Raw genomic sequence first — 12,244 nt, 5'->3', positions numbered from 1 at the left:
TTAGGTTAGATATTAGGAAGAACTGCTTCACTGTAAGGGTGGCCAGAGCCTGGAACAGGCTTCCCAGAGAGGTGGTGCTCTCACCTTCCCTGGAAATCTTCAAGAGGAGACTGGATAGGCACCTGGCTGGGGTCTTATGACCCCTGCCCCCCCGGTGCTCCTTCCTGCCCATGGCAGGGGGTCGGACTAGATGATCTGTCTAGGTCCATTCCGACTCATTGATTCAATGATTCTATGATTAGTTTGCAAACATTCTCTCTTTTATTTTTCAAGTATTTCTGAAGAAATCTGGAGAAAGCCACCTTGGCAGAAAGCGCAAACTTATATGGCCTGTAATGCAAAGGGTTAGCCATTACCAATCAACTTGGAGTTCATACAGCTATTTGTCCTTTTTCAGTTGTAATGGGATGAAGGGAAAAAAAAATCAGTGCGTCAACAGTTGTTTTGTTTCCTAAAAAGTAAAATGGACAGCCACTCAAGAAGGTAACAGGCACTATTGTGGAAATTCTACTACATATAGAAAAAAGCTAGTAAACTTTGGGCATATGGGCTTTATGCAGAACTATAGAAGTAATATATTTTGACCTCTCTTAGCTACTGAGTAATAAGTGTTAATTTTTCTGCCAAAAAAGAGATAACCTTAGTGAAACTACTGCCAGCAAAAACGAGGTCTTTCGAGACAGCAAACTTTCCAAAAAAAATTCTAAAGGTGATGTTAAAAGTGATGTTTCTATTGAATGGACAAGAATTGTTTGAGAGTGGCTATTCATATGTTTGTAGCAGGCTTGCCTTTTAGAGCTTGGGTTGAGTCCCAGGCTTGAAATCTTGCTGTTTTGATTGGTGGAGCCCTGGAGAGTATAAAAGGAGCTGCATGCCCAGCATAAGGGGAACACATCCTGGACAGCGAAGAGAGAAGAGCGGGGCTTAGAAAAGCTGAGGAGAGCTGCTCAGCAAGGTGAAGCAGTAGCCTAGAAGCACCCCTGAAGACTTCCATTGGCAGGGAATGGCAGACGGCTCCAGTGGCTAGGCTCTCAGTGCGCAGCACAGCGTCCAGACCCTGGGAACTGCATGAGGTGGCTCGGGTCTGCAACCTCTGGTGTGAGGCCAGAGACATGGTGCACAGGCTAGTGCATGGAGCAGGATCTTTGGAGCACTTGGGTGGCTCAAGTCCCCAACCCCCGGAACAAGGCTGGGAGCTCAATGCAGGAGCAAAAGGCAGCCCAGGCCTCCAACCCATAGCAAAAGGTTGAGTCCAAGAAGCCCAACAGTGCTCAGGCTACTGAGCCAGTAGACAGGGTTGAGCCAGAGGCCCTGCAGAGTGGAGCCCTGTTCCAGGGGACAGCAACCCCTCTAAAGCCCACCGCAGGCGAGAAAGCAGTTTTGCGCGCAGACAAGGGCCCTCCAGGCCAGGGAGCTGTGAATTGCAGGGAAAAGCAGATTCCCACAGGGGAGGGGGAGTCCACCCTGGTTAGTTAAGGGCTCCTGAAAGTGGAGGTCCCAGTGGGAGAGCCCCCCTAAAGTTACCAGCTTCCTTGTAGGGCTTGGGAAAAGCCCAAGGGCATTGGGGTTTCCCTTTGGGATTAAATTTATCCCTGGGGTTCTTGTACCATAAGTGGTGTGATGTCATGCCTTATACTTCGTGAACTCTCATATTTGTAAATTAGTAGATGAGTAGAGTCCTAGAGTTCTGCTGGAACCCCATGTTGCTATTATTTCACCTGTTGTTTATTTGTATTTATTTGTGGCTTATTTATTGTGCACCCATACTTATCTATAGTTTATCTGTTAGCTATCTATGTTTCTGTTGGGGTTTATCTGTTTTGCATCAGATACTTACCTGTATCTGGAACACTGGTATAAGGTTATATAGCATTTACCCAGAGGGTATTGTTTATATTATTTGTTTATATATCATATATATGTGTGCATATGTGTGTGTGTGTGTATAGTACATATGTTTATATCCATGTTTCTTTTCCTTGTGATAAGTTAATGTAAATAAATTTGTATATAGTTAAGTCCCCTGACTGTCCTGGCCTGGTTCTATAGAGATGGAAGGAAACTGAGCAGTCTGCAGTTCCCCCACCGCACACTTGCCAGCTAACAATTCCCTTCAATTGGAGAAGGGGAGTATATACCCGAGTTACCTGGGCTACATGTTATTAAAGTAAACCAAGTGGGAACAAAAAATTCTATATCTAAAAAACACTATTTTTTTCAGTCAAATGCAAAATCTGTTTTTCTTATATGTGTAGATGCTTAAGGGGCAAGACACCAAATTGTAACTGTATCAACCACTGATAGCAACAGCAGCATCCAGCCATATTTTGTCATTTTAGAAGAGTCATCCTGAGGTTGCAGTCTTAGAAGTCTGAGAATATTTAATACTCTCTGTGACAGGGCACCTGAAACACCCTTCCAGGGGAATGCCAGGGAGGAAACAAAGAAGGCAAATTTACCCAGAGAAGGCTAACTTACCCAGAGAAACCACGGTGAGCCTGAGCAGGAAAAGCACCACATCTCAAACAATTAAAGGAACCAGCTGGGGCCATGGCAGATCAAAGGCTCCTGTGGCAAACCCAGCTGCCAGGGTTCAAGCCTGAGAAGAAGAAAGCAGCAGTGCCAAGTAGGAAAAGAGCAAACAGCTGCATCAGGCAGGCAGCAAATGGGAAGCTTGCATGGCAGACCCATCTGGGCAAAAGGGAGATTTAAGGGACAGTGAGAGGGTGTTCAGAGGTCAGATGGAGAGACAAAGAGGGGAAAAGAAGACTGGTGAAAAAACAGAGGAAGAGAACAACCCTGGAGCTTAAGGAAGAGCTCCGGTTCCCCAACTTACCTGGTGAGAGCCAGCGAAGAGTTTGACCAGACACAGAGAACCAGTGCAGGAGCAGAGGAAGCTGCTTGGCTGGTGAGTCCAGTCCTGGGGGGTGAAGGTAACCACTCTGGGACCCTGGAAGAAGATGGAGATACAGATGAAATTACTCCCCAGGAGGGAATGAGTCCATCCCAGCCCTGAAGATAAGGGTGTTTTGCTGAAACAGATGAAGATCAAGTAAGTCTCCACAATAGCAGCAAGACTGAAAGCTCAGGCCAGCTTGCTTTATGCCACAATGGGCATGTCTACACATTCATTAATACACAGTAGTTACTGCACATTTAGTTTAATACTTGCTTAATGAAGTACTAACTAAATGCACAGTAACTACATTTACTGCTCAGTAGCACCAGTGAACAGGTTTTTCATAATGGTTACTGTGCAGTAGCCTAATAACACTATGCAGTAGCTTATTGAAATGGTTTTTGACAGGACACTACTGCGCAGTGTTATTAGGCTACAGCAGATGCACCTGGTATGGCTTATACTTCTTTCTTTAGCACTAGAACAAAAAATTACTCAGATAATTCAGAGACTTCCATTTTGTTTCAGTTTCACCCACACATTCCATTACTTTAACAAAATGTCTATGGTCCAGAAACCAGGCTTAAAGAATTATATATCAAGCTTTCTCCTATGATTTTCATTGTCATATTTTCTGCTTCCTGTGGGACCCTGAATGCTCTTATTTTATTAGAACATCCACTCTGGTAACATTTTCAGTACTTACAATTTTAGTTCTATAAAGAACTAGGGAACAGAAAGGCCAGTAAAACTGAAAAGTAATGAAAAAATATTCTGAATTTTTTTATATCTGAGTTTTGAACTTAGCTCAGATTCTGGGCAAAAGCCATATATCTATTATTTTAGCAAATCTAGATGACCTGGGGTTGTTTGGGGGTTTACATATACTTGCAATGGTAATGGAGTAATACTCTTTTTAACTATGTCTTACACATTATGTATCTTCTGCAATTGCATTGCAAATACCCTATTAGAAGCAGAGTATATCTCACCCTCCCCCGCAGTCTTTCTTGGTCTCAAACAGTTCATGGACAAAGACTGTAAAGAATTGTAAATGTACATGTCCCTTTGAGAATCACAGTCATCTTTCTGTGCTCTCTAGAAAGCCCACGGTAACACGGTTAAGATTGAGTGGTGGTCACAAGTGGCAAACTGCCTTCACATGCACAATATAGTTTAATGTTATCCGATGCTAATGATTGCACTAGGTCAGTATAGTCACAGTTTGGCATGATACCTATATACCCACTTGGTACTTTTTCCACAAAAATCTGAAGTGTCTGAAAGTATTATTTCAGCAAAAACAAATGAAAGGTCCTTCATCCTGGGGAAAAAACACCAAGTACGCAAGCAGAGAATGAGGATGAACTGATGAAGTAGAACCACTGTGAACAAGGATCTGGAGGTTGTAGTACATGACAACCCAACATGAGTAAGCAAAGCGATGCTGTCATAAAAATAAAAACACATACAATTTTGTGTTGCATTAGCATAAGTATTATATGTAAGGCATAGGAGATGACAGCCACAAAATGATAGCATTCAAGAGCCTAAGGAGAGGAAAGAAGGAAAACACCAAACTAGGGACACTAAACTTCAGAACAGCAAATTAATAAATTCAGGGACCAAGTGGGCCAGATCCCTTGAGAGGCAAGTCTGAAGGGAAAATAAGTCCAGGAGAGATTACTGTACTCTTATAGAATGGATTTTTGCATATTGGATTAAATATCTAGGTCATGTTTAAATGAATAGTATTAATATTTGATAAACCTCTATAATTTTGCTGTTATTATTAGCTCTATCCCTGTATTTCAGAAGCAACTGAGACTACATTTCATGCTTCCTCTTTGCTTGACATAAGTGAATGAACTTTGCATGCCTTGTGTATGTGAGGTATGTGTGCAAGAGGGTGAATGGTGAGAGAATGAGAATTTTTTTATATAAGCAGAAGATGAAGATTTAATTGTTTGTGTAGGCAACAAGGTGCCAATGTGTGAGTTACCAGTCAGTAAACTAATTAATGGATGGCTGAAGAATCTGTTTGAGGTCTGGTGCACAAAGAAGATAATGAAGAATCGCATATCCTGCGATGTGGGCTACGAGGACATGTAAAAGCTGAGATGCCAGCTTTTACAACTGACACGACCTTGAGGTGAGAGAACCAGAAGATGAATAAGAAGCAACCTCCAAACAAAGACTGAGTATGGAAAACCCCCAAAAATGCTGAACAAAGACTAGCAATCCATATAAAAGAGAGATCTGAAAAATGGCAAGGCTGGCGAGCTTTCTTGACTGCTGCTTTCTTCAGACCACAGGCATGTCTGTCCACCCCACTCCAACTTCTATCTTTGCTTCTTCCTCAATAGGCCTGGGCTGGCCACCCAGTGCTAACATTGAGGAACTGCTGCTGGTAACTATAACTCTTAAATGGATTGATTGTTTTGTGTGTATGTCTATGCATGGTTATGTGTATGATGATATGTTTGTCTGTATGAATGCGGGTGCAAACATATGTATCTGCTTCATGTAATCAATAAATGTGGCATTTTGCCTTATTCCTGCTAAAATAGAATCTTAAAATAACACTTTAAGGAAGCTCTCTTAAGAGCACAGAAGCAAGCTGTCCCACTGAGACAGAGGAATGGAAGTGCAATAGGAAGCCAGCCTGGCAACATAATGATCTCTTCAAGGTGTTGAAACTCAAAAAGGAATCCAATAAAAAGTAGAAACTTGGTCATAGTACTAGGAAAAAGTATAACGGTTTCACACATGGAAGCAAGGAGAAAATTAGGAAGGCCATGGCACAATTTGAGATGCAGCTGGGAAGGAACATAAAAGGCAATAAAAAGGGATTCTATAAGTATGTCAAAAGTAAGAGAAATACAAAAGATTCCATAGGTCTCTTATGGAATGCATAAGGCAACCTAGTCACAGTTGATGCAGAGACAGCTGAAGTATTTAATACCTTTCTTACTTCAATTTTCACAAACAGGAGCAGCTACCAGATGATGTGTGCAATAGGCAGCAGAAATAGGGAAGGAGACAAACTACCTAGAGTAATGGCAGAACAGATTAGGTATTACTTAGAAAAGCTAGATACTTTCAAGTCAACAGATCAGAGTGGCATACACATGAGGGTACTGAAGGAATTGGCTGAGAAATAGGGAAGGAGACAAACTGCCATTGGAGTCATTGGCTATCCTGTTTGAGAACTTGTAGAAATCAGGTGAGGTCCCAATGAATGGAAAAGGGCAAATATAATGCCAGTCTTTAAGAAGGGGAAGAAGGAAGATCTGGGAAACTGCAGACCAGTCAACCACACCTCAGTACCTAGAAAGATCATAGAGCAGGTCCTCATGGAATCCACTGTGAAACACCTAGGGGAGAACAAGGTGATCAGGAACAGTCAGCATGGATTAACCAAGAGCAGGTCATGCCTGACCAATCTGATTTCCTTCTGTGCTAAAATGGCAGGCTCTGTAGATGAGAGGAGAAGAGTGGATATGAGATTCCTGACTTTAGCAACAGGGGTATAGTTTGTAGATATGTTGGTCTAAGAACATAAACAGACAAGGTTCTGATATCTTTTATTAGACCAACTCAAGTAGTTTGAAAAATGCTTCTTAGCAAGCTTTCAAGTTTAAATATCTTTCATCAGGCTGAGGAAGCATCTGTAGTTCCATCCAGGAAGACCACACATCAACTGCAAATGCTTCTTCACCCTGATGAAGGGTATTTTAATCCAAAAGCTTACTAAGAAGCATCTTTTCAACTATCTAAGTTGGTCTAATAAAAGATATCATATTTACCCAAAGAATCTTGACTTTAGCAAGGCTTTTGACACTGTCTCCCACAGCATTCTCGTTAACAAGCTAAGAAAATATAGACTAAAAGTACTGTAAGGTGGATACATAACTGGTAGAATCATCATGCTCAGTGAGTAATCTTCAATGGCTCAATGTCTACTTGGGATGAAGTATCAAGTGGTATTAACCAGGGCTCTGTCCTGGATCCAATACTATTCAACATCTTCATTAATGATGTGAATGAAAGGAACAAATTTGTGGATGACACCAAGTTGGGCAGAATGGTGGGCACGCTGGAGGGCAGGGCTAGGATCCAGAATGACCTAGATAACTGTAAAAAATGGTCTGCAATCAATTAAATGAAATTTAACAAGGACAAGTACAAAGTCCTGCACTTGGAATGGAACAACTGCATACACAAATACAAACTGGGGGAAAACTGGCTAAACTGTAGGACCTAGGTGTTATAATGTACCATCAACTGCATATAAGACAACACTTTGTTCTTGTTGCAAAAAAACCCAAACAAACAACAGCATCCTCAGTGGTATTAACAGGAGTGTCATTTGCAAATCAAAGGAAGAGATACTTCTGCTCAATTTGGTGCTGAAATACTGTGTCCAGTTTTGGGCAAGGATGTACACAGTTTGGAAAGAATCCAGCACAGCACAACATAAATGATCGGAGGGGCTGAGAGATGATACTAATGACAAAAAGCTGAAAGAACTAGAATTATGTAGCCTGGAGAAGAGAAGACTGCGTGGGTTTTTGATAACAATCTTCAAATTCCTGAAGAATGATTACAGAGAGGATGGAGATGGGCTTTTCTCTGTGGCTATAGGAGAGAGGACTAAGAGCAATAGTCTCAAGCTGCAGCAAAGGAAATAGGCTGGAGATTAGAATGAGCTTTCTGACTACAAGGGTGGTCAGGCATTGAAATAAGCTACCTAGGAAAGTGGAATCTCCATGCCTGGAAATTTTCAAAAGCAGGTTAGATGGACATGCAGACAGGGCTGCAGGGAGCCCAGCACAAGAGTGTGCAGACAAGGCTCCAGAGAGGTTTTGGAGCCATGCATCTAGCCCATAAGGCTTGGGGGTATCGCAAGGCAACTCCTGAGTGTGGGACCTAGTAAGGGGTCCAACAACCCACAGGGTTTAGAGGAGTCTGTCAGGACCGAGCAGCAACTTGAGGGCAGCCTCCTGATTCATTTTTTTTAAACCAGCAAGACATGGCACACAAGATTAACAGGTGCCCATAGGGCAGAGCTAGCTCAGCCAGAGGGCCCAAGGGATATCAAAGCCATCCCAGGGAGGCCATACGGTGACAGCGGTGCATTGGCTGGGAATGAGACCGTGCACAGGGAGGAACCCGGTGTCCCTAATTAGGGAAGCAAATCTTTGGGCCAGTATAGAATCCTAGCGAGGTCCAGACCAGGAAAGAAGTAGGGCTGGACAGAATCATGGCAGAGGCAGAGACTCTGGAAGGTCTGAGACAAAAAGCCTTCACCTGGCAGTTGCGGGTGGATGAGGTGGAGGAAAAAGTTGCCTGTCTAGAATTTGAAATGGTGAAGTCCTAAAAGGAGCAAACCAAGGCAAAAGTGGCATCTTTAGAGCTGTGTGCACAATCCAGAAAGAAAGAAGAAGGGTCTAAGGAAATCAAGTGCCTGATTGCAGTTGAGGCGAAAAAGACTCGAGCACTGAAATGGCTCATGGCAAATGAGGCCAAGAAGAGCAAATAATGGGAAGAAAAGTTGCAAGAGATGCAGAAGGAGATTGACTGCATTGAGGACCAAGTCTCCTGAATGTGGTATGGCCCAGGCAGTAAAATAGAAGGATGCTCTACAGCGGCTGGAAGTATCAAAATGCATTATAGGGACTCTATGAAAAGAATTACAGAGCCAAGAGGACCCATTAGACGAGCTGCAGGAGGAGCAGGAGAGGTGGCAAGAGTGATCCTTACAGTTAGAATGTCTGGTGCAAGAGTTGCAAGAAAAATTAATGGAGAGCCATACCCAGTCAGAGAAGACAGGGAAAGCTATATCAAAAGAAATGGAGAAAGTGAGAGGATACATGGCAAATCACAAAGCATTGCAGGACCAGAGGCACTCCCTTGAAATAGAGGTAAAATTCAGAATTGAGGAGTGTGTGGCACTGCGAACTCAATTGCAAAGGGTGGAGTTGGAAAAGGGCCAACTTGGGGAAGAGATACAGTCCCTAAAAACCCTTCTAGAAGAAGACGCATCTAGGGAGGCAGTGTTGCAGACAGAGAGGAAGCAGCAAACATTACAGACCACTCAACCACTGGAAGACAAGTTGGTGACAATAAGCATGCAGTTGGCAGAATATGTAGTCATACCTAAAGTGGAACTCCAGGAACACTTTCAGGAGCTCATGGTTTTGAAAGTGTTCTTAACAGAGACTGAAAATCAGAGACTGCACAGCTAGTATTCCTGAAGTTCCAGGGGCACCAAGAACTACCCAGGAATTTGGGGCCTGGAAGCCCCAGGGATAAGAAGGCAACAGTGCAGCAGGAGAATACATAGACAGATGGACCCTGAGTGGTAGATCTGACAACAGTATGGAAAGAGATCCTCCCCACAGTTGTGGAGGGCCTGGATTGGAAATGGGGTCAGTGGATAAGCCAGTATACAGAGGAGATGCGTCGCCTAAGAGAGAAGCTAAAAGAACTTGCTGGCAGGCATGACACAAATATTAACTGTGCCAGAATGGATCCAGCAGATAGAAGTGGATAAGGCGGGTATGGCAACTGCGCAGAAGAGTGAGCAGTTCAATACAAGAACCAGGACTAGTGATCCAAGTTGCCATAGCCACACTCAGAAGGGGAAACATCCAAAACAAAAAAGCCACCAAAGATGGCCCCAGCCCCAGCATACAGTAAACCAGATACCTGGTCCGGAGGGGAGAGGGTGGCAGAAGCCCTAGTCAGAAAGTGGGCAAAAGAGCATGAGATGAAGAGAAATAGGCCAAACACCCAGGGAAGCTTGAGGGAAAACAGAAGTATGTCCCAAATCCAACCACGAGGAAAAGTTACCAAGCCCCACACAGAAGCAAACACCATGCCAGACCCAGACTGCAGACCAAGCTAAGGAAGCAGAAGGTTCCTTGGCACCAAAGATAACCAGGCAGGAAGGGAGGCAAAGACCTGGAAGAACAACTTGGGTATATGTTAATAACCTCCCAGGGCAAGTTAAATGGTGGACCTTGAGGAAATTGGTTGCAGCTAGAGTTGGGGGAGTAGCCTATGTGATAGTGTATACTGGGGTTGCAGGAAGACCCACCAGATGTGGAAAAATAGTTTTGGAGTGAAGAATATGCCCAGACAGCACTGAGAATGCAGTAGAAACTTTGGGAAAGGCTTAGGGATCAGCAAGGAGCTATAGGGAGGCAAGAAATCCTGCAACTTGACCTGAGCAGAGGGGAGTCAGGGACCATATCACTTAAGTATAAATGAGCCCAAGGTGAGGGGAAGAAGGGACTCCAAAAGAGAGAGAACAGATCTTTCAAAGGAAGATGGGATGACCTGGCTATTCCACATTGCAGGGGTCAGCATGGAAGAGTTAGCATGGGAGAAAGTCCCAGAGAGGGTAGTGTAGGAGGCTTCCATTACCTCCAGAGGGAAGAAAAGCTGGATGGCCAAAAGCTCCACCCTACCAAGTTTAGCTAATGTGGGGGGACTACCTGTGGCAGGGTAGATCCTGACAAATCCCGCATGGTGCAGCCTTGGGGAAAAGGCAAGCAGGAGGCACTTGAAAATGTCCACCTCACAGTTCCAGAGTGATCAGGTGGCAAAGGAAAGGTCGAGAGAAGCCCAGGAAGGGCGTGGTGCAGGAAAGAATGAAGACCCACTCTGGTGAGTGAGAGTCTTGGCAGGGCACTAAGGTGTGCCTGTTCCTTTAAGGGCGGAAACTGCCTAGAGAGAGGGCTCTAGGAGCCAGACAGAACCCCCACAGTGCAGGTTGCCATGGCAGCAGACTACGAGGGAACTAGCTTGCACCTGCACCTGGTCAGGTGACCGGAAGGAGTCAGGACCCAGGACCCTGGGCCCCAGGGCTGAGGCCAGCAGAGGTGAGTTCTCTGGAAGCTGCCAGGGGAGGCAGCTTCTGCAGAGAACTGACCAGAGATGCAATGGCCTCTTAATCTTCTGCCCACAGAAGTAATGGGGCTCCAGGAGCCCAGCAGGTACCCTGGGCTGTGAGGTACTTAATGCTTGGGGGAAGTTTGCCTCTTTTAAAGCAACAGAGTGCATCCTGCACTGTTCGTATTATGTTATAGCCCCAGGGCTCTGTCCAATGGCGGGCCTTCACCCCAAAACCCCACCCTTATCTGGGGTAGGGGCTTGTCTCAATAATTCTCCGTTTCATCAATCTGTGGTGCTCATCGCCTTGTCTGAGCATTTTTTTTTTCCTTTTGTTTCCTTTTTTTTTTTCTCTGTCTTCTGCACCAAGCCAGTTTTAGCACCTCAGCTAGCCGGCCAAAGTCCACCGCAACGTCTTGCTGGACTCTCCCACACGTCCACAATCTCTCCTGCCATGACTTGTTATGGGAGAAAATAGAATGCCGGGACATGTGGGTTTTGCCGCTGTCACTCTTGCAATCTGTCTTAGTGTAGAGAGGGCTCCACCAACCCCTATACTCTCATCCATTCCACCAGGTGTTAATTCAGTCATCTCAGCAATCTGCCTTTGAGCAGTACAAATCCTCTGTGGGTCTCTAGGTCTGGCCAGTCAATAGCCCCAGTGCACCCAGTTGTACTTCACCCGGCTGGAGCCTGGCACAGACCTGCCATTCATCCTAGCCAGTTCTTTTCCTGGCCTATTGTCCTGATAGTGGCAAATGCACTGTTTATCTGCGGTGACTTCCCTCTCACCCAAACAAAAAGGAGAACAAAACCAAACTGGCACTTCTTCTGCCCTTATAGTCCCAACTTTGTTGTACCTTTTTTCTTCAGCCCTGCTATTAGGGTCTTTACAGTACCTTCTAACTGCCTGTTTCCTTCAGGGTTCTCTCGGCAGCTCCTCCACAGAGTTGCTTTCCTTAAGCCTGGTCTCCCTTGCTTCCTCAGTGCCTCCGGCTCTCCCTGCCATCTCGTTGCCTGAGTCGGTCACTTCTGGTTTCGGGTGTCCCCCTTTTGCATGCCCCGGGTCTCCTTTTATCCTGGAGTTCCAGCTGACTCCCCCTCCCGTCCTGAAACACGGGATGAAGGAGCCCTGCAGAGTTCTTTGCAATTCAGGTGGTGCCACTTTACTTCTCTGGGGCTCTTCTCTTTCCTCACAGGCTCATATTTTGGTTGTTGCTTGTACTCTGGTGGACTGCGATGAGGCTATTGGGGAGGAGAAGGCCTCATTGGGGCACACTACTGTGTTAGAAATGGAGTATTGTTAGAAATGCACAGCTTGCATCTTGCACCTGATAAGAAAGAAACACTGCCAAGGACTTTTTCCCTTGCCCAGCCTTGCCACAGCTCTTCTTATACTAAATCGCAGACTCTCCCCCAGCTTCTCCCTAGCCTTTCTCATGC

General features: G+C 44.9%; 1 long non-coding RNA gene across 1 annotated transcript in view; it reads left to right on the top strand.

Annotated features, from left to right (window-relative positions):
• Positions 1-5,569, top strand: part of LOC109312564 — a 12,326-nt gene extending 6,757 nt beyond the window's left edge. The window contains exons 2-3 of the long non-coding RNA XR_002101847.1: positions 4,582-4,587; positions 5,556-5,569. This is a non-coding gene — a long non-coding RNA (uncharacterized LOC109312564). The remainder of the gene's footprint in view (positions 1-4,581; positions 4,588-5,555) is intronic.
• The last annotated feature ends 6,675 nt before the right edge of the window (positions 5,570-12,244 follow it).

The sequence above is a fragment of the Crocodylus porosus genome, unplaced genomic scaffold (genome assembly GCF_001723895.1).
Source record: "Crocodylus porosus isolate Cpor-Errol unplaced genomic scaffold, CroPor_comp1, whole genome shotgun sequence".
Taxonomy (NCBI): Eukaryota; Metazoa; Chordata; order Crocodylia; family Crocodylidae; genus Crocodylus; species Crocodylus porosus.
The sequence above is the reverse complement of the archived record's forward strand: the minus strand, read 5'-3'. Positions and strand labels throughout refer to the sequence as shown.